Genomic DNA, 23,671 nt, shown 5'->3' with positions numbered 1-23,671 from the left:
GCTGCCCTTGGAAACAACTCGGAAGTCAGGGCAGGCGGCAACCGCCCTCTGGAGCGGCAAAGGACAGAATGCATATCCATCCGGCTCTTTGTCTTCGGTATGGGCTGCTACCAGGGCTGCCTGCTCTAGACCTGGGGGATTCCAAGAGATCTGAGGGCAGGGCCTGGAGGATGCCATGCTTGGAGAGGGAGAGGGCCTCCGCGGGGCATAAGGCCATAGAGTTAAGGATGCCAGCCTCCAGGTAGGGCCTGGGGATCCCCCGGAATTAAAGCTCACCTCCAGGCAAAAGACGTCAGTTCCCCCTGGAGAAAACGGATGCTTTGGAGGGTGGCCTCCATGACACTGTACCCATAAGGACATCAGAGAAGCCCATGTTGGATCAGGCCAGTGGCCCACCCAGTCCAACACTCTGTCACACAGTGGCCAAAAAGACCAGGGGCCATCAGGAGGTCCAGCAGTGGGGCCAGGGCACTAGAAGCCCTCCCACTGTTGCTCGCCCCCCAGCACCAAGAATACAGAGCATCACTGGCCCCAGACCAAGGGTTCCTATCTATACGTGGCTCATATCCACCGATGGACCTCTGCTACATATAAGAACATCAGAGAAGCCAATGTTGGATCAGGCCAATGGCCCACCCAGTCCAACACTCTGTCACACAGTGGCCAAAAAGACCAGGGGCCATCAGGAGGTCCAGCAGTGGGGCCAGGGCACTAGAAGCCCTCCCACTGTTGCTCGCCCCCCAGCACCAAGAATACAGAGCATCACTTGTTCCAGACCGAGAATTCCTATCTATACCTTGTGGCTAATAGCCACTGATGGACCTCAGCTCTCCTACCCCATCGAGGTCCCTTAAAGGCATTGCACAGCCCTTCCCCAGGGAAAACACCTTAGAGTTCTGACACAGTGAAATCTTTCTGCATGACATAAAAGAGTTTCTAAGCAAGCCCTCCCCTCTGCAAATCTTTCTTCCAGAGAGAGAGACTGCAACCTCCCAAACAGCTGACTGTTTCTAAGAGAAAACCCTATTGCCATTGACCTGACTGGCCGACACAGCTGGCCACGTGTGCCTTGCCCTTTTCTGCACCCCCACCCCTTGTGTCAAATGCCTTCAGGTGCACTCAGCAGTCCCCCTGTGTGTGCTCCGCACATTTCAAGGGCTCGTCCCCTCCTTGCCCTCCTGCTTCCTCTTGCATATCTCACACGTGTGCCTGGTGGCAGGGTCCCCTGGCAAAGAGCCAGCACCGCACTGCCATCTGTTGACCGCCTGATCAAGGTGCCTTCCTAGTCAGGAGGATACAGGGTTGCCGACTCTGAGGCTGGGGGATTCCTGGAGATGGCAGCTTGGCGAGGGAAAGGTTTGAGCAGAAGAGGGGCCACCTGGGTGTGTTTGCCCTCCAAAGCAGTCGTTTTCTCCAGATTTCTGTTGTTTGGCCATGAGTTGTGATTGTGGGAGATCTCCAGGCCCCATCTGGAGGTTAACCAAACAACAGGGAACCCCAGGCGTATATAATGTATAACGAAACAAAAACGCAAGGGTAGACCATCAACAAAAGCAATTTGGCTGCTGCATAAATTAGTCTGCTCTGGAGCCCTCCTTCCTGAGCGGAGACAAAAAAGTGTGAGCCGGAAGCTAAAAATCTGTGAGCTGGCTCACACTAACTCAGCTTAGAGGGAACACTGGTGGTCACAATTCAAAGATAATGGTCACAATAATGGTAACACACAACAAGAGACTCCTCTGAATCCTTTCATGAAATAGTGTCCAAAGGACCTCAAAGTCCACAAACAAGGCAGAGGATGTCCCAAAGAACAAAGGAACTTCTGCAGGCGAAAGACGTCCTTCCAAGGTATGCCAGACGTTTCAAAACATTATGTTGTCGAAGGCTTCAAAGCATTTAAGTACTTCCTTTTATCCGTTCTAACCCGACCGCTCTGCAGTTTCATGGAGTGCCCACGAGTTCTTGTATTGTGAGAAAGGGAGAAAAGTACCTCTTTCTCTACCTGCTCTTTCCCATGCATAATCTTATAAACCTCAATCATGTCACCCCTCAGTCGTCGTTTCTCCAAGCTAAAGAGCCCTAAGTGCTTTAACCTTTCCTCATAGGGAAAGTGTTCCAACCCTTTTATCATTTGAGTTGCCCTTTTCTGCACTTTTTCCAAAGCTATAATATCCTTTTTAAGGTGTGGTGACCAGAATTGCACACAGTATTCCAAATGAGGTCTCACCATTGATTTATATAGGGGCATTATTATATTGGCTGATCTGTTTTCAATACCCTTCCTAATAATCCCCAGCATAGCATTGGCCTTCTTTATTGCAGTCACACACTGTCTCGACATTTTCAGTGAGTTATCTACTACAACTCCAAGATCTCTCTCTTGATCAGTCTCTGCCAGTTCAGACCCCATCAATGTGTATTTATATTTAGGATTTTTGGCTCCAATGTGCATCACTTTGCACTTGGCCACATTGAACCTTAGTGGGAGCCTTCTGCATGCCTGGCCTGTATCGGCTGATGTGCTTGTGCTGTTCCCATTCACTTCAACAAAGCTCCTGCAAGAAAGCTTCCCTCCTCCCCCCCCCCCTTGGATTCTGCCCTGCGTCTGACTCACTCCACCGTTCACGATGCAAATATTGATGCTTCTGGGTCTGAAGCCAAAGGAGAAGCGAGAAGGGCCTGGCTGTGAAATTCAAGAGCCGGACAGGAGTCCGATCGGGGCAAATGAGCTGTGCTCAGCGGACAGGCTGGGAAACAGGCTTTCTGATGTAACCTTGGAGACAGAAAGGAAATCAAGCGCAAGAAATTGCAGCAGAAGGAGCAGGCAAAACAAGACACGAGGAAGGAACAGAAATCCCAGAACCAGAAGGCAAGAAGAAGGGGCGGAGGAGCTGCAGGGGGGGGGGTGCTGGCAGAATACCCCAGAAATGGAATCTAAAGATGCTGGAAGGACCCCAAAGTAACTCTGTCGGGAGGCTCTTTGGCCAAACACAGGGGGAGGGTCAGCTGGCCTCGAGGCCTTCCGGCAGGGGCCATCAAGGTTGTGCCGGGCTTAGCGTGGCTGTCAGGACACGGAGGCCTGGCCCAGGACATTTCGGTGGCGCAGGAGGAAAGGCAGCCCCTCCCACTCATCACGAGGTGGGGCCTGGAGATCTCCCGGAATTACAGCTCCTCTCCAGTCCACAGAGGCCAGTTCCCTTAGAGCAAATGGCTGCTGCGGAGAGTGAACTCTCTGGCATTATACCCCACTGAAGCCCCTCCCCCTCCCCAGACTCCCCCCCCTCGTTGCCAGGACTCTCCCGACCCGGAGTTGGCAACCATCTCTTCCCACTGCTGTGCTCCTGGGCAGCTCCCGTTCCCTCTAGTGGGGGGGGGCTTGTTCTGCAAGTCACAGCTGCCCATCCAAACTCCGCCACCTCACAGTGCCCCGAGGCAGGGCTGGTGCCGATACCACCGCCAGGCGCTCTGTCTCTCTCTGCACCTCAGCGTTGCTGTTAGACATGCGACATCCCCAAAAGAAGCTATTTCCTCCCCCAAAAGACCTGAGTTTCCTTCACCATTTGTGTCCCTTCTGTGCCCCCCTCCTTGCTGCTTCCTGCTTCTGTCCTCAAGGAGGAAGAGGCCATCAGGTTGTTTCAGGAGGGGGGGTGTTCAAACTGCTCTACAAATCTGCACATCTCAGTGGATATCAATGTATTACTGGCATTTCCCTCTCTAAAAGTGCCACAGCTTTTAAAAAAAATTCTGCATGGCAAGAAAGCCAGTAAGGTTTAAGCAGTAGGGTTGCCAGGTCTGGGTCGGAAAATACCTGGAGACTTTGGGGGGGTGGATCCCAGAGAGGGCGGGGTTTGGGGAGGGGCCTCAGCATGCTACAATGCCACTGAGCCCACCCTTCAAAGCAGCCATTCTATCCAGGGGAGCTGATCTCTGTCGGCTGGAGATCAGTTGCAAAAGTGGGAGGTCCCCAGGCCCCACCTGGAGGCTGGCAACCCTGTTAAGAAGTCATTTCATTGAGAGCGAAACTGGATCAAAGTCAAGCGGAGCTGTGGGCAGACCTGGGGCTGGCCAGCAAATTGAGCAGCAGGGGCTGCGGTCCAGTGGAGCGACATTTGGGACCTGAAACCCTGAGCAGTCTAACAAGCATTCCAGGAGAATTCCTTGGCTTCCATTAGAGAGCCCTTGCCAAACTACAGTTCCCAGGATCCTCAGTAAAAAACAACAGCAACAACAACAACCTCAGCTTTACAGTCTGTCAAATGTTTTTATTTTCAACATGAAGATAGATTCAGGTGGGTAGCCATGCTGGTCTGAAGCAACAGCACAACGTCTGAGTCCAGCGACACCTTTAAGACCAAGAGAGTTTAGTTCTGGGTATCAGCTTTTGTGCGCATGCTTCTACCCAGAACAAAACTTTATTGGTCTTGAAGGTGCCACTGGACTCAAACTGCTTCATTTTCAGCCATTTGACTGGAGTCCTCTCCAGCCCGCTTCTCGATCACGAACCGAGGGGAAGGGGCCCTGCCTGCCTCCTCCTTCAAATGAGCCCCCACCCCAAAGGACTTCCTTTCACTCCCAGCCACTGCCCATGTTTGTGGAGAGGCAGCAAAGTTAATGGAAGATACCAAGCAATCCACAATTAGCTCTTGCTCTTAATTACCCACATTAGTGATGAGCTCATCAACTTAATCTAATTAGTCTGCCAGCGCTCCATTGCCAATCCCTTTTCTTTAAATAATCTGCTGTGTAAGGCTATTTATCCCTTTGGATAAAACCTTCCTTGTTTACATGACCTGCCAAGAAAGCTAACAGAGCTGGCAATGAGTGAGGGGGGGGGAAGGCAGACAGATGCCGACAACAGTCCGCAGGGGGCACCACCCTTTCCTTCCCAATAACGCTGCACACTCGCTTCGTGGGGGAGGGCAAAGAGCCTTTCCTAATGAGAGCCTATCGACCTCTGGTTTTCTGGGTCTTCCTCAGAACGCGGCTTGGGAGTTTATGATCCTGGATGCTTTAGTGTCATCAACAGACTGTCTTCCTGGCTACATACATACATATCTCTGCGCTTGCAAATTTAGTAGAACAAAATTAGAGTCCAGCAGCCCCTTTAATTTATTTATTTATTTATTATTTTCAATTTACATCCCGCCTTGCTGGGGAACCTTTAAGACCAACAAAGGTTTATTCAAGGTATAAGGGTTTGTGTGCAAGGCACACTTTTTCTAATACACGGAAGTTCATATCTTGAATACACCTTTATTGGTCTTAAAGGTGCCCCTGGACTCTGATTTTAAGAACATAAGAACATAAGAGATGCCAATGTTGGATCAGGCCAAAGGCCCATCCAGTCCAACACTCTTTATCACACAGTGGCCAGAAATACCAGTGCCATCAGGAGGTCCACCAGTCCACCACCATTTTGTTCTATTTTCCAGGGTGGTGGGAGTGGTTCAAAGGTGGAATCAGCTGCCTGGAGAGGTGGGGAGCTCCCCATCACTGGCAGCTTTCAAGACGAGGCTGGAGGGATATTTGTCAGAGGAATATTTGCTTTAGGCTGGTCCTGCATTGGACAGGGGGGCTGGACTAGATGGTCTGCGTGGCCGATTCCAACTCTGTGAGATTCTATGACTCTAAGTCCTTGGACTGGGCCAACCATCTTTCTGTAGTTCCAGGAAAGTCCCCTCCCCTCCCCACCCCACCCCCGTTTGCAGGAATCAATGCAATCCCCCTAAAAGCTCATAACTCGGAGGTAATTATAAGAAGCATCAATTACCCGACAATGTGGATTCCATGAATTCAATTAATTTGCATAGTGATCGATTCAGTCGGGTCCTCTCCGGGCTCCCTGGAGAAAGTTAGGACATTGTTCTGCACGCTATTGATTTCACAATGTAAAACCAAACCGCGCTCTCCTCTTATTCAGCGCTGTTCATTCAGCCATATTAACTTTCAGATCATTTATTTTTGTATGTCTTTCAACTCTGTTTGTTGCTATCACGCAGATGCAGAGTATTACATTGTAGAGAATAATTGAATCAATACCCAGTCATGGTACCTTGGGCCGCCCAGACTGCCGGCAAGAGGTTGAGACGAAGCAGGTGGGAGAAGGTTTTCTCTAACCTTTCCAGTTATTAAAACGCTTGTCTGGCTCCGTATTAACTTGCGGTGCGGCGCGTTTGTTATTGTTTCGCCCGGCCCGGGAGCGGGAGAGGCGGGGGTGGGGATGAAGGGGGCGGGGAGGGGGGTCCTCTGCATCCGCCGCTGACAAGGCTCCTTTCTCTGGCGTCCTTCCGCAGCCCTTCTCCCCAGCACGCCCAGCAGCCTTTCCCCGCAGGGCCAGGGGAACCCACAGGGCCGGTGCCAGGTTTTTTTGCACACTAGGCGAGGCTACCTTCTGGCTCCCCCGCCCACCTATTTTCAAACATAAATGCATTTTAGGAAGAATGAAAAACACAAAATTTGAAGTTGCTAATTTCTTTTTTTTTTTAATTTTGAGAACAAGTAATACAATATGTTCAGGAGCTGCGGTGGCTCAAGTGGTTAAGACGCTGAACTGCAGGCTGAGGAAGGTCAGTAGTTCAGCAGTTTGAGACCCGGGTGCTGCATGATGGAGTGAGCTCCCATCTCTAGTTCCAGCTCCTGCCAACCTAGCAGTTCGAAAGCAAGAAATTGCAAGTAGATAAACAGGCACTGCTTTGGTGGGAAGGTAACAGCGTTCTGTGCGCCTTGGTGTTTAGTCATGCCGGCCACAGGACCACGGAAACGTCTTCGGACAGCACTGGCTCTTCGGCTTGGAAACGGAGATGAGCACTGCAACCCTAGAGTCAGATTCGACTGGCTTTCGAGCAAGGGGACCTTTACCTTTAATACAATATGTTGTCGAAGGCTTTCACCGCCGGAGTTCATTAGTTGCTGTAGATTTTCCAGGTTGTGTGGCCATGGTCTTGGCGTTGTAGAACCTGACAGGTTCTACAATGCCAAGACCACAGTCACACAACCCAGAAAATCTACAGCAACAAGTAATACAATCTCTGGTTTTCTCTCTCAAACAAAAACACACACAAATCACCATGGACCACCAAAAACACAAATCAGTGGGTTCTAGATCAAATCAAGCCTGACCCTCTCCCTGCTAGAGGTTTACTTTTTAAAAAAAAGAAAAAGAAAGAAAGCTGGGCATTCAAAGAACATGCCTGGCCTATTGTTACAATGATATGTCGGTACATTGATATTTTAGTGCCTTTTTAGAAACTAATGCAGCCATAACATCGATATATCGCTCTAAGTATGTGCAGAAAATAAAAGGGGGGACGCTGTGATGCCACTGACGATGACAGCACCCTCCCTTGAAAATCCTGATTACTTAAGAAGAGGAAGAGGAGGAGGAGATTGGATTTATACCCCGCCCTTCACTTGGAGTCTCAGAGCGGCTTACGAACCCCTTTCCATTCCCCTCCCCACAACAGACACCCTGTGAGGGAGGTGAGGCTGAGAGAGCTCTTGACAGAAACTGCTCTTTTTCAAGAACAGCTCTGAAAGAACTTGCAACTGACCTAAGGTCATCCAGCCAGGTGCAAGTGGAGGAGTGGGGAATCAGACCCGGTTCTCCCAGATTAGAGTCCGCACACTTAACCACTGCACCAAACTGACTCTGCTAAAGGTAAAGGTAAAGGTTCCCTTGCTCGAAAGCCAGTCAAATCCAACTCTAGGGTTGCGGTGCTCACCTCCGTTTCAAAGCCAAAGAGCCAGCGCTGTCCGAAGACGTTTCCATGGTCATGTGGCCGGCATGACTAAACACCAAGGCGCACGGAACGCTGTTACCTTCCCACCGAAGTGGTACCTATTTATCTACTTGCAATTTCTTGCTTTCGAACTGCTAGGTTGGCAGGAGGGCTCTGCTAAAGGCACCTGCTAAAGAACATAAACTGACTCCACAAGCGTGAAAATGCAGCGGAAGGGCAGACGTGCCTAAGACCCAGGCCCAAACCATTCCAGAGAGGATGTGTCTTCCCAGCTCAAACGCCCTTGCTTCCTGGCAGACCACAGTCCCCATGCCTCTGTGACAAGGCCAGCATTGCTGTGAGAGAATCTACAATTCAGTGACATGCCCTTGTGTTTTATACTGTTAAGGAGTTATAAAATTCCAGTCTTGCATAAGATCGTGTTGTTTTTGTTTCTTCTAGAACAAGCCTTGGGGGCTACTGTACAAGATGTTTTAGATGCTGAGTATATTCCGGGAGTTTCAAGCCATTCCTCCTTAAAGTAGTCTTTGTGTGTGGGTACAATTCCGTGAGCCCTCCAGAACTAGTTTCTGTTTCCCCCTCGAGGCCTATGTGGGAGGGGTCCCATGAAGATCTTGGTCTCAATGTTGGTTGCAGACTCCCAGGGTGCATCTGTGTATTTGATCCAGAGGAGTCAGCCGTGTTAGTCCGTTGCTGCAAAATACTAAAAAGCCCAGTAGCACCTTTAAGACTAACCAACTTTATTGTAGTATAAGCTTTCGAAAGCTTATACTACAATAAAGTTGGTTAGTCTTAAAGGTGCTACTGGGCTTCTCTACTCTTGTGTGTCTTGGACTTCTCCATCGGTAAGTCTTCTGGGAATGATAAAAGTTTCAGGGGGCAGCCATGTCAGTCTGTGGGAGAACAGCTCGATTCAAGTCCAGCAGCACCTCAGAAACCGACAAGATTTCCAGGGTCGAAGCTTCCACGTGTCATGGACTCCTTCACGGATATCGGCTCACTGGTATCTGACGAAGGGAGCTTTGACTCTCAAAAACTTATCCCCCAAAGACCTTGTTGGCCTCTCAGGTGCCCCTGGACTCGAATCTGGAAATGATAAAGAGACCTCTTGTTGAAGCTCCCGGAGGTGCCCCCGTGCTGGCTACAGAGCAGGGCGAAGCCAACCCCACCCCAGAGGATACTACGGTCTTCCTCTGCAAATCCAGAATGATGACATAGTGTCAGAAGAAGTGGAAGTGGGGGGGAGTGTCCTAAATTTACCAGAAGGCCATTTCCTTGCTGTACGGCTGGGTTGAGAAGAGTAGGGAGGTGTGAGAGCCACACGCCCAAAGCAAGCAAGACAGCCCCTGCCGGGAGCTTAGGGAAGAGGCGTCATCCACCCCCAGTTCACCAATTATCAGGGGACACTACAGATAACTGGGGAAAAGATAGACCATGGTCTGGACTCTGTTGGGCAGGTATATCAGCAGAGGAGGAAAAGGATAAAATCAAACCCTCCGTTTTTGTTCATGTTGCTGGAGAGGAGACTTTGGACATTTGTAATACTTTTGGGTTTGCAGAAGGTGAGAGTATATAAAACTAAAAGCAATAATGGACAAGTATGGACTGCAAGGAGATCAAATCAGTCTATCCTAAAGGAAATCAACCCTGGCTGTTCCCTGGAAGGCCAGATACTGAAGCTGAAGCTCAAAGACTTTGGCCACCCAATGAGAAGGGAGCACTCGCTGGAGAAGACCCTGATGCTGGGAAAGACTGAAGGTCAAAGAAGACGGGGACGGCAAAGGATGAGATGGTCAGACAGTGTCATCGATGCAACGAACATGAAACTGAGCAACCTCTGGAGCACGGCGGAAGACAGGAGGGCCTGGTATGATGTGGTCCATGGGGTCGTGAAGAGTTGGACTCGACTGTGCAACTGAACAACAACAACAGCAGCAGCAGGAAGAATATCGCATGCCAAAAACTGAATGGAATTTTTGAAAGAAATATGTTTTTTACACACATGCAAACATTGGACCAGACTGCCGATCAGGATGTAGCCAAATTAAGAAGGCTCAGTAAAAACTGGGGTTTTGGAGATTTGAAAGTGTCTCTGATGAAGGACAGCCGTCTGTGGTGCCAGAGAAAATGTCCTTGGAGAACAGCTGGTACATGAGAGGGAATTATGCTCAGACAAGTTCCTCATATTTTCAGGGCCTCGGAGGCAGTGGAGACACAGGCCAGAGATCAGAACTCAACTGAAGGTGTCTTCCATGCTCTGAATGTAAAGGAGCAAAGAGCCAGACAGTTATCTTCAGAAACAGAAAGACTTCTCTCCCAAGTAATTGCTGGGAAAAACAGAAACAAAATAAGCTTGCAAAACATGTGACATCCAGCATGTTCCTCAGTGTTGTTTGAACTGTGGGGAGCATAACCGTTTTGCAGGAGTTCTGTGTTGAAGCAGTAGAAGCAAGAAAAAAGGGTGCCGCCAAGGGCTTCGATGATCCTGTGAACAAGTCCCATGCGCACGAGAGAGTCTCTCTGCTGTGAATCATGTGTCTTCTTGCTCTGTCACTCCCACTCGCATGGATCTTGCCCAAAGGGCAGCATGAGAGGAAGTGTGCCTCACACCAGAGACCATCCACTGGGCATGGAACCAGGGCCAAGGAGGACCCAAGCCGTTGTCTGAACAGAATTATAAAAGCTCCTCAGTCATGCCAGAACTGGGATCAGCAAAGTCAAAGGTGCGGGTTACTCTGGAATGAATATTCCAGTTTAGGGAGCTGGCATTGCTAGTGTCGGGAGCTAAAATGATCCATATAATCTCTCATTCACAGTTGTACCCAAGAATGTGACACCCTCACTGTGCCTAGAAACTTGTGAAAACTCACTCAGGTTAAACAGCTTGTTTGCATTGCAGGACCACCATGCTAAGCATGAGCATGAATCACTTGAGAAGCCTGGGTTGTCTGCCAGGGAAACATTGTTCGGATTCATAAGGCAGTGCCTCTGTTAGTCACCTGTGCAGGAAAGTGCCACTTTTCTTCAGAATAAACTCAGATCAGAGCTCAACGGATGGAGGATCTGCATGTCATAAAAGAAGAAGAAGAACCAGCAGATGGGGCAAATCCTTTAGTACTTATTGAGAAGTATAATGGCCAGTTGCATATCTGCTTGGTCCAAGAGACCTCAATAAGGCAATCAAAAGAGAGCACTTCAAATTACCAGCTAGAGAGGAGACAGTGGCCCGGTTTGCAAATGCTTGATTTTTTGGCAAGCCAGCTACATCTCGAGAGTTTTGGCAGTTGGTAGTAACCAAAGACAGCTCAAAACTGTGTACATTTAATATTCTATTTGGATGACAAAGATTTCTACCCATGCCATTTGTTATCTCATCTGTGTCAGAAATCTATCATAAAACTTGCTGTACGAGCATATCAGTGGCATGGACACATTCCATGGGTGGCATTGTGGTTTAGGGTGTGATGAAAAAAGAGCAGGACCAACAACCACAGGAAGCCCCAAATCCCAGAAAAACTGCAAATTTTCAACTGAAGAAGGGGAAATGTGTTTCTGGTGTTCCAGAACTGATATTGGTAGCGATATCATTTCTGTTGATAAGGGTGAAAGGAGATAAAAACAGAGTACTGGCTATACCCTTGACACCAAGGCCACAGTCACAGAAAGATGTTCAATGCTTTGGGAAGGGATGGTTGATTATCTGGAATTCATCAACAACAATAGTAGCTCTGCGGAGACTTGAGCAGAAGAATGAAGGGTGCTGGGATGCAGAGCACGAGGAATCTTGGGAAGTCTTCAAGCAACACCTGATGCAACCGTTGAAAGTTCCACTGTTGAAAGTTCCACATCTGAAACAGACCCATCAAAATGTCAACAGATGCCTCACAAACTAGACTGAGTGCAGTGCTCTTACGAAAACATGAGTGCTAGCACCCAATTGCATCTGCATCCCAAAAATGATCATTCAGCTACAAAAATATGACCATGCACTTTGCAGGGCAGATCTCCCCCCTGTGGTATCAGAAGAGCTTGAAGAATGGAGTGAAAGCTTGTGTGGATATGATTACCAATTTACTTAAGAACATAAGAACATGAGAGAAGCCAATGTTGGATCAGGCCAATGGCCCATGTAGTCCAGCACTCTGTCACACAGCGGCCAAAAAGACCAGGGGCCATCAGGAGGTCCAGCAGTGGGGCCAGGACACTAGAAGCCCTCCCACTGTTGACCCCCCCCCCAAGAAGACAGAGCATCACTTGCAATTGCAAATGTTTTTAAAATGCAACATATTAAAGAAGAACCAGATACAGACTCTGATCCAAGGTGTGGCTGGTCAGTGGCCAGAAACTAATGCTACTTGTCTCTGAAAATCTGATGCTGCTGAAATTGTAGGCATGAGCTAGTGATAGTCTGAGCAATCTTTTTTTAAGTGCACTTCTATTCTTCACTTTTAAATGACCAGCTTACAGTCTCTCCATGTTTTCTGTGACATACATTCAATGCAAATCCACAACCAGGAGTATAGTTCGGAGTGTCACAGTGCTGAATGAGTCTCCGACAAATGGGATGTAAGTTCTTCAGAACGTCAGCCATGGTTCTCTTTTGTCTTCAAAATCCTCTTGATGATGGCCTGTGTATTTTGAAATGTCTCTGTCCCTTTGAGCGCTGAAGGAACCTGCTCCCTTAAGGTCACAGACAACATAACATCCCATAGTCGTGGCAGAGAGTTGGTGGCAGATGCCTAATCCTAGGATGAACCTCCAGTGGGGATCATCAAGAGGTCGCCCAGCCCACAAAGGCCATCCAGACAATCCCGATTAAAGAGCAGTGGAGGTGGCAGCGATGATGCTTCATCTCACAGCCATCGGGGAAACAAACCCCCCCCCCATAGCCTCCTTAGAGGGCAGCAGATCGGTGGCACATGGTCGCTGCCTTGGGTGGAGTGACCGTGGAGGAGAGCAAAGGGCTTATCCCAGGCAGCCCCCACAGAGAAACGTGATTAAAATGCCATGAGGGTCATCTCAGTATTAAAGCCCCCACACACATTTTTTAAAAAGAGCCCCCAAAGTGAGGTATGGGCTCAGGACTGATCAGGATCGGAGCTATGATCCCCACCAGGGAGGCAGAAATGGGGTGCAGAAGAAGTCCTGGAGCAGGTCCCATTCCCCCCTTCCCTCTTCTGGATGCCAGCTCCAACACACACACACACCGGTTGTTGTCTCCACTGCCACATCCCTGCCTCTGCCACAGTTTTTGAGCATCATTGGGGGGGGGCTGCTACAGGAACCCGCTTGCACCTGAACCCCAGTGGGCTGCTGTGACCGATGGACAAAAACCTTGCCCTCCCTGGAGGGAGAAACCCACCAATCCCCTTTAGTCCTGTTCGGGGGGGGGGGTGAGCAGCTGGAAGCCAATCAGGATGTTGGTCGTCGTCGTCGTCCCCCCCCCCGCACAGGCGTGCAGGAGCTTGCAGGATGCATCCTGCGGCAAGCTGGCCTCATTGTGCAGATTAGCCTGTCCTGGACAATTAGCGACAGAGACTAGAGCAAGAGCCCTAAAGTTCTGCTTCCCCACTGAAAGCCACCCTCGACAGAACAGAACACAGGAAACCGGGGGGGGGGGGGTTTCACCTCCCCAAAACATGAGGAGAGCCATGCTGGATCAGGACACTGATCCACTCCCATCAGATCTCAGCAGCTGACCACTACCCGAAACGGTGGCTTGTCCCCAGTTCAGGAGAAACCGCTGTATCAACTTGGTTACCTATTTTATGCTTCCTGTAACTCTGCCAATACAACTGAAAATTACTGGGTTCGAAGCATGGAGAACTCGGACTACGACATGTGTTTAGACGCGTTTATTGTACTTCACAAGAAGACAAGGAAAAACGGCCCTGCAAGGCCAACTATACACACTCCATCCGGCACACCTCTGTCCAAATTGGAGGGTTTGAATTTTTCGCCAAGGGTGCTATTGGTGGACTCGAGGTGGACTAGGATTCTAGGTCCCCTTTGTATTTGGGGACCAAGCTCCTGCTTAGCCGCGGACCCCTGGTGGTGGTCCACACACATAACACCCCTCCCCCCTTAGTTCCGATGTCCTGCAGATAGGCAGGGGGTCTGCGCTCTCTAAGGGAACACCGGGGCGCTGCCACGGGGTTGCTTACGGCCGCCTCTGGCTGGCTGGCCATGTCTGGTTGCGGCGAGGGTGGCGGCAGCTCTTCAGGTTCTGCCGGTGTGGCCGGGGGCTCGACCGGTGGGGGCTCACCAGTGCAGGACCCCTGGCGAGTAGTTGGATGGGAGGCCTCCAAGGAAGGCCAGGGTTGCTGTGCAGAGGCAGGTGATGGCAATACCACCTCTGGACGTCTCTGGCCTTGAAAACCCCTTGAGGGACCACCGTAAGTCTGCTGCGACTTGACAGCCCTTTCCATCAGAACCACCATGCTGGATCAGACCCAAGGGCTGCCAAAGCCAGCTTTCTGTTCCCACAGCGGCTGACCAGCTGCCTCTAGGGAGCCCACAAGAGGGAGGACAGCAACAGCTCCCCCCCCCCGCTTCCCAGCAAGTGATACAAAGAGGCAAACTGTGGCCTCTGGCACTGGAGGGAGGAAGTAGCCCCTGATTAGTAGCCTGATTAGTAGCCCCTGAGAGCCCCGTCCTACAGGAACTTGTCCACTCCCCTCTTAAGGCCTGGAGGTTGGCAACCTGAGCTTGCAAGGCAGGAACGTCTCTGTAAAGTACTGAGTCCAGACACGTAGATAGTGAAATCAGCTCATAACTTTATTAAGGCCAGAGGCCTGCTCAAATGTCCGTTCTACGCCACACCCGTGATTGGTTTATTTACATTGTGCCCATTCCCACAGGTTTACACTAGGATCCAAACTGCCCAATAGGCCCATTCTCGGATCCTCTCTATCGTTTGGAGTGAGCGAAGCATGGCATGGGTGCATGTGAACTCGACCACGTGCGCAGCCGTACTTAGTACACAACCGTCTCAAACAGAAAATGGATTTTGTTTCTCACTCTCACTGGCTGCCAGCCACACACGGATGCTTGGCATCTGCAAAGGACACTTGTGACTCCTTTTTGGCATTTGTGGTGAAGTGGTGAGAAAAAAGAGCCCCGTAAAGGAGCGTGAGAGAGCCAGCCAGGGCCGGCCCTTCCTTCCTCCTCTCTGTGACCCCCTTGCCCCTGGTGAGGAGAGGCGGGAGGAAGCCAACAACAGGGCTCCTTTCTCCCCAAGGGTCCCGGTTCCGAGAGGCCAAAGCCCCGCCAGGAAGCCCTGGCCTGATCAGCCCGGGGGGCCCCAGTTGAAGGCCAGGCCAGGCACATGGCGGGGTGCCCTTCCTGGGCTAGCGGGAGGGCTTCCCCTTGTCATTTCACCCCTGGGGCTTTCAGCTGAGAGCAGGGGAGAGGGCTGCTGGGAGATGGGTACGGTTGCCAGATCCAGGCTGGAAAACTCCTGGAGATTTGGGGATGGAGCCTGGAGAGGACAGGGACCTCAGCGGGACACAGTGCCACAGAGTCCACCAGCCCCATAGCCCCAACAGAAATGTTGGGTTGGTTGGGCATGGGGAAATTTTGTGGGGTAGTGGGGGGGGGGAAGTTCTCTGAACTCCAAGTGGGCAGCCCCCGCTTGGGAAAGACCATGTAAAGGGAAGGCCTTGGGGTTGAGGGAAGGCCTGGGGCTGCCCCACTCCCTCCCTCCCTTCCTGCAGGATTTAAAGGGACCTCCAGCTGACTGGCAGGCCACATGCTCCTGCCAATCAGCTGGAGGGCCATTTTAATGTGGGGAGAGGGGGCAGCAGCAGTTGTGGGGCAGGCCTTGCGTTTGAGGGGGCAGAGCCCCAATCTGGAGTCCACCCTCCAAAGTATCCATTTTCTCCCAGGGAACTGCTCTCTGCAGTCTGGAGATGAGCTGGAGGTGGCTGGCATCCCTGGCTGAGAGCGCCCGGGAGAAGGCTCCCCAAAGGAACCACAGGCTGGCCCTCCCGGCCGGGAGCAAGCCCGGTCCAGCCCCAGCAATGCAGGCAGCCCCAGAGACCAGTGTTGCCAACCTCCAGATGGTGGCTGCAGATCTCCCACTACTGCAACTGACCTCCTGGTGACAGAGATCAGTCCACCCGGAGAAAACAGCCGCTCTGGAAGTTGGACTCTGTCCACTGAAGTCCCTCCGCTCCCCAAACCCCTCCCCCCTCAGGCTCCACCCCCAAAACCTCCAGGTATTTCCCGAGCCGGAGTTGCCGCGGCTACCAAGGGCTCAGCCAGCCAGCAATTGCGGAGAAGGGGGCCCCTCCGCCCTGCCCTTTCAGCTGCAGCCCTCCTGCCCCCGCCCTGGGCGGCCACACGCGGGAACCCGGAGGTTGCGGGGAGGGGAGGGGAAGCCTTTGAAGACCGTCGGCAACTAGAAAGGCGCGGGGGCGAGAATCCCCCCTCCCCCCCCTCCGGATGGCAGCGGCCGCTTTGTCCCCCGCCCCGCCCCGCCGGCGATGAGCCCGCTAAAGAGCCGCGCGCCTGTTTCCTCCCGATAACCGGTTCCCGACGAGCCCCCTCATTGTCCCCCGAGTCTCGCGGCAGCCGCGCCGAGCAGGTCATTGACAGAGACGCGCGCGCGGCTAAAGAAGAATCCCTTTTCCGAGCGCGGCTGCTACTCTTATCGGAGCCCTGCAAGAGGGCCGCGCGCCGGCCGCCTTAATTGGCGCTTTGATGTCTTGGCGGAGGGGGCCGCTAATCAGCGCCACAAAGGGAGCCGCGCCGCGCCCGCCGCATTGTGTCGGGGGCCCCCCCGGGGGGGAGGCGCCTCCCCCTCCCTTCCCTCCCTCCCCGGGGGGAGTTGCGCGGGCGACCCGCCCCAAGCAGAGCGCCGCTCCGGAGCCAGAAGGACCGGCCTCCCTCCGCCAGCAGGGGGCTCCCGGCCGGCGGGGAGGGGCCGTGGCTCGGCGGCGGAGCCTCTGCTGGGCGTGCGGAAGATCCCGGGTTCAATCCCCGAGCGCGGCTTGAGTAGGCAAGCGTGACCTTGACAGGGCTCGACGGTCTCCGACCCAGTAGAAGGCAGCTTCGTGGGACTCGTGGGAAGGAGGAGACCCGGAGGGGGGAGGCTCTCCGGGTTGCTCTCTCTCTCTCTCTGGTACAGCAGCCCCGCTAGTCAGGCCAAAGAGTTCTGTTTCATTTGGCATAATACCCCCAATAACGGTTTTCAGCCATCCTCTGGTGTTGTTTCTTATGTGTCTTTACGGAATTACCTTCTCACTTTAAATGTTGTTTTTAATGGTTCGACTCTTTTTACGGGTACCGCCATAGGGAGCCTGATCCGGCGGAAAGGCAAGATAAAAACGTTTTAAATAAATTTTTAATAGTCCTATTTTGGAACTTGAAGGAAGAAACTTCCTGAATAACAGCAAGAGTCCGAGAACACCTTAAAAACGAGCAAAACGTGTGGCAGGGTAGCCGCTTTTAAGAATCACTGACTCTTAAAATAGTAAAATAGTAAAATTCTGGAAAAGTATAAAACAAACTATTCTAGAAATACTAGATGTTGAACTACCGTTGAAACCAGAAATATACTTGCTAAATATCTTGCCAGAAAGGTTAAAATATAATGATGCATGTCTGATACTATACATTCTCACAAATGCTAGGATAGCTGTAGCGAAATGCTGGAAGTCAGATAAACTGCCAAGTAGAGAAGAATTAATTATAAAAATTATAGACTTAAAGGAAATGGATAAAGTAAATATGTTACTTGCAGGGAAACCAGACACTGTGTTCAAGAACAAATGGCAGAAACTAGATAGATAGTTAGAAATTTACAGATAAGATGCTCCAAAAATGATGTAACAACTAATATTTTTATTGTGTGACTTGTATACAATTGAAAAACCAAAATAAAATATATATTTTTTTAAAAAAAGAGTCACTGACTCACTTCTTCGCTGACTCAGGGAAGCCAATCCCCTCTTCCGCAAATGTTGCTAGTCTTTTAAGGTGCTTCTGGGCCTTGCTCTTTTCTGCTGCTACAGACAACCAGGGCTTCCCATCCTGGCCCATCTCTCTGGACAAGACTGACATTATCCCACTGCCCCACCTGGGTCCCCTGCAACCCCTCTGTCTTCTGCAGCGGTTCCCTCCAACAGCAGCATGGGGAAGCTGGCATCTGCGCTGTCCGTTATCCTGTTGTTGGGCTAAGTGTTAGTTTTTCATTTTGTTTCTGATTTTTAAATATTATATCTTGCTGCCATTTCTAATCTTTTTCATGTGAGCCGCTTAGAGAGTATTCCCGCTGAAATGGGAACTATTCTATTCTATTTATTCAATTTCATTTATACCCCGCCCTCCCCGCACGCGGGCTCATATTTCATAAATATTGTAAATAAAAACATAAAATAAATATTTTGACAGCATAATAAATATATCTGTAAAAGATTATGATTGCTTTTCTACAAAAGTGCAAGACCATCATAAAGGAATAACAACTTCACAGAGGAATCATCAACGGATTGGAAAACTGCAATAAGACAGGAGCAAGACTTAACTAACAAATTTTGTAAGAAGAAATATTTTGATGTTTAGCTTTGCAAAGAAGGGTCTGGCAGCACTCTTTTCGGCTTCAGTTCAGTATCCCAGCTGTGTTTTAGGTAAAAAATTTGATGCCACCCAGTGACGGTTACACGGAGAGAGTGGGTACTTGTGTGTAAACAGGTACACGCCATAGCTCACAAAAGCAAACTGTGGAAAATAGTCCGAGTCTGTACACCACTGAACTTGCCTTTGCCAAAATCAGCCACTCTGGGTAGATGCCACATGACAAACAGCTCAGGTTGGGTGACCCACTCCTGGAGATCTGGGGGTAGAACCTGGGGAGGGTGGGGTTGGGGAGGGGAGAGACCTCAGCAGGGTATCATGCCATAGAGCCTACCCCTCCCCAAAGCTGCCGCTCCTGATTTCTGTTGTCTGGAGAGCAGTTGTAATTCTGGCAGACCTCCAGGCCCCACCTGGAGGCTGGCAACCATAAGCCTCAGCCACGCCGACTCCTGCACGCACTCCTAGTCACGCGCAGAGCATTTCCAATGGCGACACCCATTTTTTTTTAACTGCTTTGGCGCCTCTTCAGTAATATCCTCCAGCAAATCAAGCGACTCCCTTCGTGGGATGTTTTCAATCTGTTTTATGTTGATTTTAATTAAAGAATTTGAAACTGAACAAACAGTTCCAAGCAGGTGGCCACACAAGTGTGAAATAAGCAAACTGTTTTATCTGCCACAAAAGTCCGCTGGTAAATTCCTTAAATTAATCTGTGCCTTTGAAAAGTAGCTGATTCCGATCGAGACACGAAGCAGTTTGGCAAAAAAAAAACCCATCTTAAGGCCAGCCCCTGAAGAAGACTGAGTGAGCCTGCAGCCAATCACAGCCCCCCCCCCCAGATGAGAGGGCACCAGGCTTGTGGCCATCTCTCCGGCCTGGCCTCCAGCTACACACACTGAGGGCTCACACCGAAAGGGTGCCGACAGACGCCGTGTACAAAAAAGGAGCACCTGGAACAGACAGGTAAGGAGGGAAACAGATGTTGCTACCTCTGTATTCAGCTCAGGTCCATTACAAGTTCACTACCACAGCACACAGACCCTGCAGGGGACCCCACCGGCCCACCCCCACAATCAGTGGCACACCTGCCTTTCCAGGTGCCCGCCAAGAGTTTCTAGAAAGTGGGCGGGGCTAGATGCAGCTTCTTCACAGCAGGGCTTCTGATTGGCCGCTGGAAATCTGACTGGCGGTGTAGATTTTGTAAAAAAAATTGCTTTGGCCACAGTCGCCGCCACAGCCCAAGGATCTCCACCACCACATGGCTGCAGACAAACTGTGAGCAGAGAAATGCTTTTGAACAAGATCTTCTGTTAACAAGTGTTGGAATTGCAAGTTGCTTACACTTCAGTCATTACACAGTTAAATGTTGTTTGTTAGGAAACAGGATGTTACGTTACATAATGTATTCAACGGCGGGAAAGTTTGTGGGAGTTGTATATCGTAATGAAGTGACCTGTAACCTTTGTATTGGTCAACTAACATCTTGTTTGTAGGAATGCTTTGATCTAGCATTAATGTATTCACACGTTTATGGCCCTTTGTGTGAACCAAAGCGGTAGTTCTCTTCTAGAAGCCAAGACAGATAGAAAGATGTAGCTGTTAGCATATATTACTGAGAGTAACCACAAGTATATAACTTTTATTTTATTTCTTTTATCCAAAGTACCATACCCATGTTTTATTTTGTTTTTATAGTAAATATATTTTTCTTTTACTAAGTGTGGCGCTTGTGTTTGCAATACGACCATCGACCTTGAATTAAGAATCCCAACAACAAGGAATCCCGTTTAAAAGAACTTCTGCCTGAAATGTCGCAGAGTTGCTATCCACGTTCTGCATCACCTCACTCCCTGGTATTGTGCGGCTGGCTCCGCCTCTTCCGGTGGCCATCTTGCGGTTGCCCTCACCACCGTGTCAGGATTCCAAAGGTGCCCCTGGGCCAAAGGAGGTCGGGGAGGGCTGTCCTAAGGCGTAAGCCCCAGGGCTCTTTGCCCCCTCAGCTCTTAGCCCACGGCCTGTGCCGTCAGATTCATTCAGGCCTGGCCCCAGATGCCGCTTGCTGGGTTCTTCACAGAGTGTGTTTTTCCACTGTAACCCTTGTGCCCCCCTGGTTCCCTCTGCCTCCTTATTCTGAGCAGTGAGTGTGAACAATGCAGGAAGGGGGAGAGCTTGTGGACATGCCAGTGTGACATCCGTGTCGCCCCCTCCCCAGCGAGCACCGCTGCAGTCCTGGGCTACTGCCAGCCACTCCGCTTTGACCTGCACACCGCGGAAGGCGCGTTTTGCCTGGCAGGATCAGAGGCCCATAGAGCTGCCCTAGCCAATGGTGCAGGCCAGCTCCCCACAAGACAGGTGTAACGGGGGGCTCAGTGCCCTGCGCTGTTCCAGAGAGGCTCACCCCCAGGTGAGAACCCACAACATAGAGGGGTGAACTGGGAGAGTGCGAGAGCCCCCCGGCCAGAACTTTGGTGCCCCGACTTGCACTGACTCCTCTTCCTGTGTCCCTTGGAGCTCTTAGCCGGGCAGGTATCCAGCAGGAAAAGAGGCCAGGACAGGCTCCGTTCCCCGGGTAGTGCCAATCATCCACTCAGCCCACAACACAGCAAATGGCCGTGTTGACTGGCAGGTGTCCCACTACTCTGTTGTGGGGCACGCAGCTTTCTTGCTCCAGCCCAGCCACCACTGCTGCCCCACTGCAAGCTACTGAACACACAGCTGGATGCCCCACACATCTGTCCCTCTCCTGGGCCACCCTGCCTGCCGCCCTTCCGTCTGCCAGAGCAGAGCACTTGCAAAATCACAGAAGCCTTGCTGGGACCATTGAGTGGGGAACCACATTCCTCTGTCTGTCAGGGGGCCAGCTGTAAAACGGGGGGCTGCTGCACAGCTGTCTCCCTCCTGGTGCGGCTGGGGTTTGATTGACAAGGATGAGTTCCCACCCCCTGTTCACTGCTGGATTCAGCACGTCTCCTACAGAGAGGAGGCGGGGGGGGGGGTCATAGAATCATAGAATGTTAGAGTTGGAAGGGACCTTGCAGGTAATCTAGTCCAACCCCCTGCACTCTGCAGGAGCATAGCCGAAAGCTAGCCCTACAACACACCTGAAAGATAGTCGTCCAGCCTCTGCCTGAAAATGTCCAGCGAAGGAGCCTCCACCACCTCCCGAGGCAGACTGTTCCACTGCTCAACCACTCTGACAGTTGGGAAGTTTCTCCTGATACTTAGCCGGTAACGACTCCCTTGTAATTCCCACCCATTAGATCTAGTCTTGCCATCCGGAGCAAGAGAGAATAGATCCGCTCCATCTTCTACATGACAGCCCTTCAAATAAGGCAGCAGTCATGTCCCCTTTAAGCCTTCTCTTTCCCAGGCTAAACATACCCAACTCTTTCAGCCTCTCCTCATCGGTCATCTGATGTTTGCTCTGGTGTGCTCAAGAGGCAGAGCCCCAGAGGGGCTGGGATGTCGGCCTTTTAATTTCCAGCCCTCTGAAGAAGACCCAGGTGGCATGCCCCTTGGAGTCAGCTCTCATCACAAAAGTGGCCACCAAAAGGATCCACGTGCCTGGAGTCAGTGGAAGAGCTTCCTTCCAGCTCTGGGATTTCGGCTGTACAGAAGATGGGGGTTGGCTTAATTGGGGGGGCGACGGGGCACACCCCGGTCTTGACAAAGAATCTCCGGTCTGGCAACTCGGGGAACGGGGTGTGCGGCACCCTTCCCAACTCCCTCTTTGCTCTGCCTTGCAGAGCTCCTGCGTTTTGGCAAGGTGGTGTCTTTCTGCAAACAAGAAGCCTCTTTCTGCATTAACCTTGAGGATCCAAAGACAGTAAAGGCCTTTTATCGCAGCCACAGGCTTTGCATACTGATCAGCCACCAGAGGAGAGAAGCCCCAATGCCCACAAGCCTTTCTTCTGGCGGTTCTGCCCTGAAGAGGGAGAAGCAACCCACAGCCTGCTCCTCTCTGCCATCTCCTCTGCCTACCTCTTTCCAAAACCTTATTATCAGCATCTCTTGACTATCCCGTTTGATTATCCAGAAAAATCAGCTGCTACCACGAAAATCTGAAAGGAGACCCAGAGGGGGGAACACACCGCCGCCCCAGAGCTCATCCCAGGACTCAGGGGAGGAGGAACTGGGACATCTCCCCCCCCCTCTCCTAATCCCTGGTCTACACGTGGATAGAAGCGCCGCTGCCCTTGGAGGGATGCCACAAGATCGCTGGCGCGTTCATCTTCAAGATGGGCCACTCTGCCAAAAGCGCTTGCTAAAATCTGCTCAGGGAGAGCCGGCTTTCCCCGTCGTGCAGCATCACTTCCGAGATACTCAGCAGCCGCGGTGTCTGCTTCCATCCTACCTGCCAACATTTGGAAATCCAAGCGATGATAGCTGGGCAGAAATGTGAAAACAAGCAAATACTTCTGCCGCTGTGACTCCTAATCCAGCCAAATGTCTCGCACCTCGTTTGTGGACCAGGCAGCAGCACCCAGGAGGGCTTCACAAGGTCTGCTGCTGGACCAGCCGCCTGGCTGCAGGGGCTCCCGGACTCCCTCACCAGAGCTGCTGTCTGGGAAAGGCTCTGAAGAAGCTGAACCCGGCTGGCTCTTTCCTGCAAAGGGGTTGCTTTGAGCCTACAAGTTCTTCCGCCATGCCAGGTGGCCTGCATGAGGCTAGTAAACGTGCTTAGTTCAGGGCCTACAGACGGAGAATGAAGAGGAAGACGGACCTGTCGGACAAAACTATTGCTATGTATGTGTTTGTGTTGTTTACAGACCACCAGTCTCACTTGGCCTTAAGGGGGGTGATGCAGATAGAGTCCTGAGGGCTAGAAGGTATAGATAGGAACTCTCTGATGTTCTTATGGTGATTGGCGGGAGGGGCCAGGTGGGCGATCAGGGCCCCGCGTACCCAGCAAACAGACCAAGGGGGCTCCAAGGGAATGAGTACCTTGTTTGACGTCCCAAAGTTATTTCGGCACCCCACACTCGCAACACAATACTAAAGTTCCACCCACGGAGATTATGACCTAGGATGACGTCTGAGGTGCTCACTTAGATTGTTCCAGAGGGGGGCAGGCGTGTTGGTTTGCAGCAGAAGAGCTGGATTCGCGTCCAGCAGCTCCTTAGAGACTTACAAGATGCTCAAGATAACAAGCTTTGAAGGGGGGGGGGTCTCCATTCCTACTTGTGCCTGACAAGGGGAGCTTTGCCTCACCTGAGATTATAAAGGTAAAGGTTTCCCTTGCTCGAAAGCCAGTTGAATCCAACTCTAGGGGTGCAGTGCTCATCTCCATTTCCAAGCCGAAGAGCCAGCACTGTCCGAAGACGTCTCCGTGGTCATGTGGCCGGCATGACTAA

This window comes from Gekko japonicus, unplaced genomic scaffold, assembly GCF_001447785.1.
Source record: "Gekko japonicus isolate JY-2015 unplaced genomic scaffold, Gekko_japonicus_V1.1 scaffold1031, whole genome shotgun sequence".
In the NCBI taxonomy this organism is placed as follows: Eukaryota; Metazoa; Chordata; class Lepidosauria; order Squamata; family Gekkonidae; genus Gekko; species Gekko japonicus.
The sequence above is the reverse complement of the archived record's forward strand: the minus strand, read 5'-3'. Positions refer to the sequence as shown.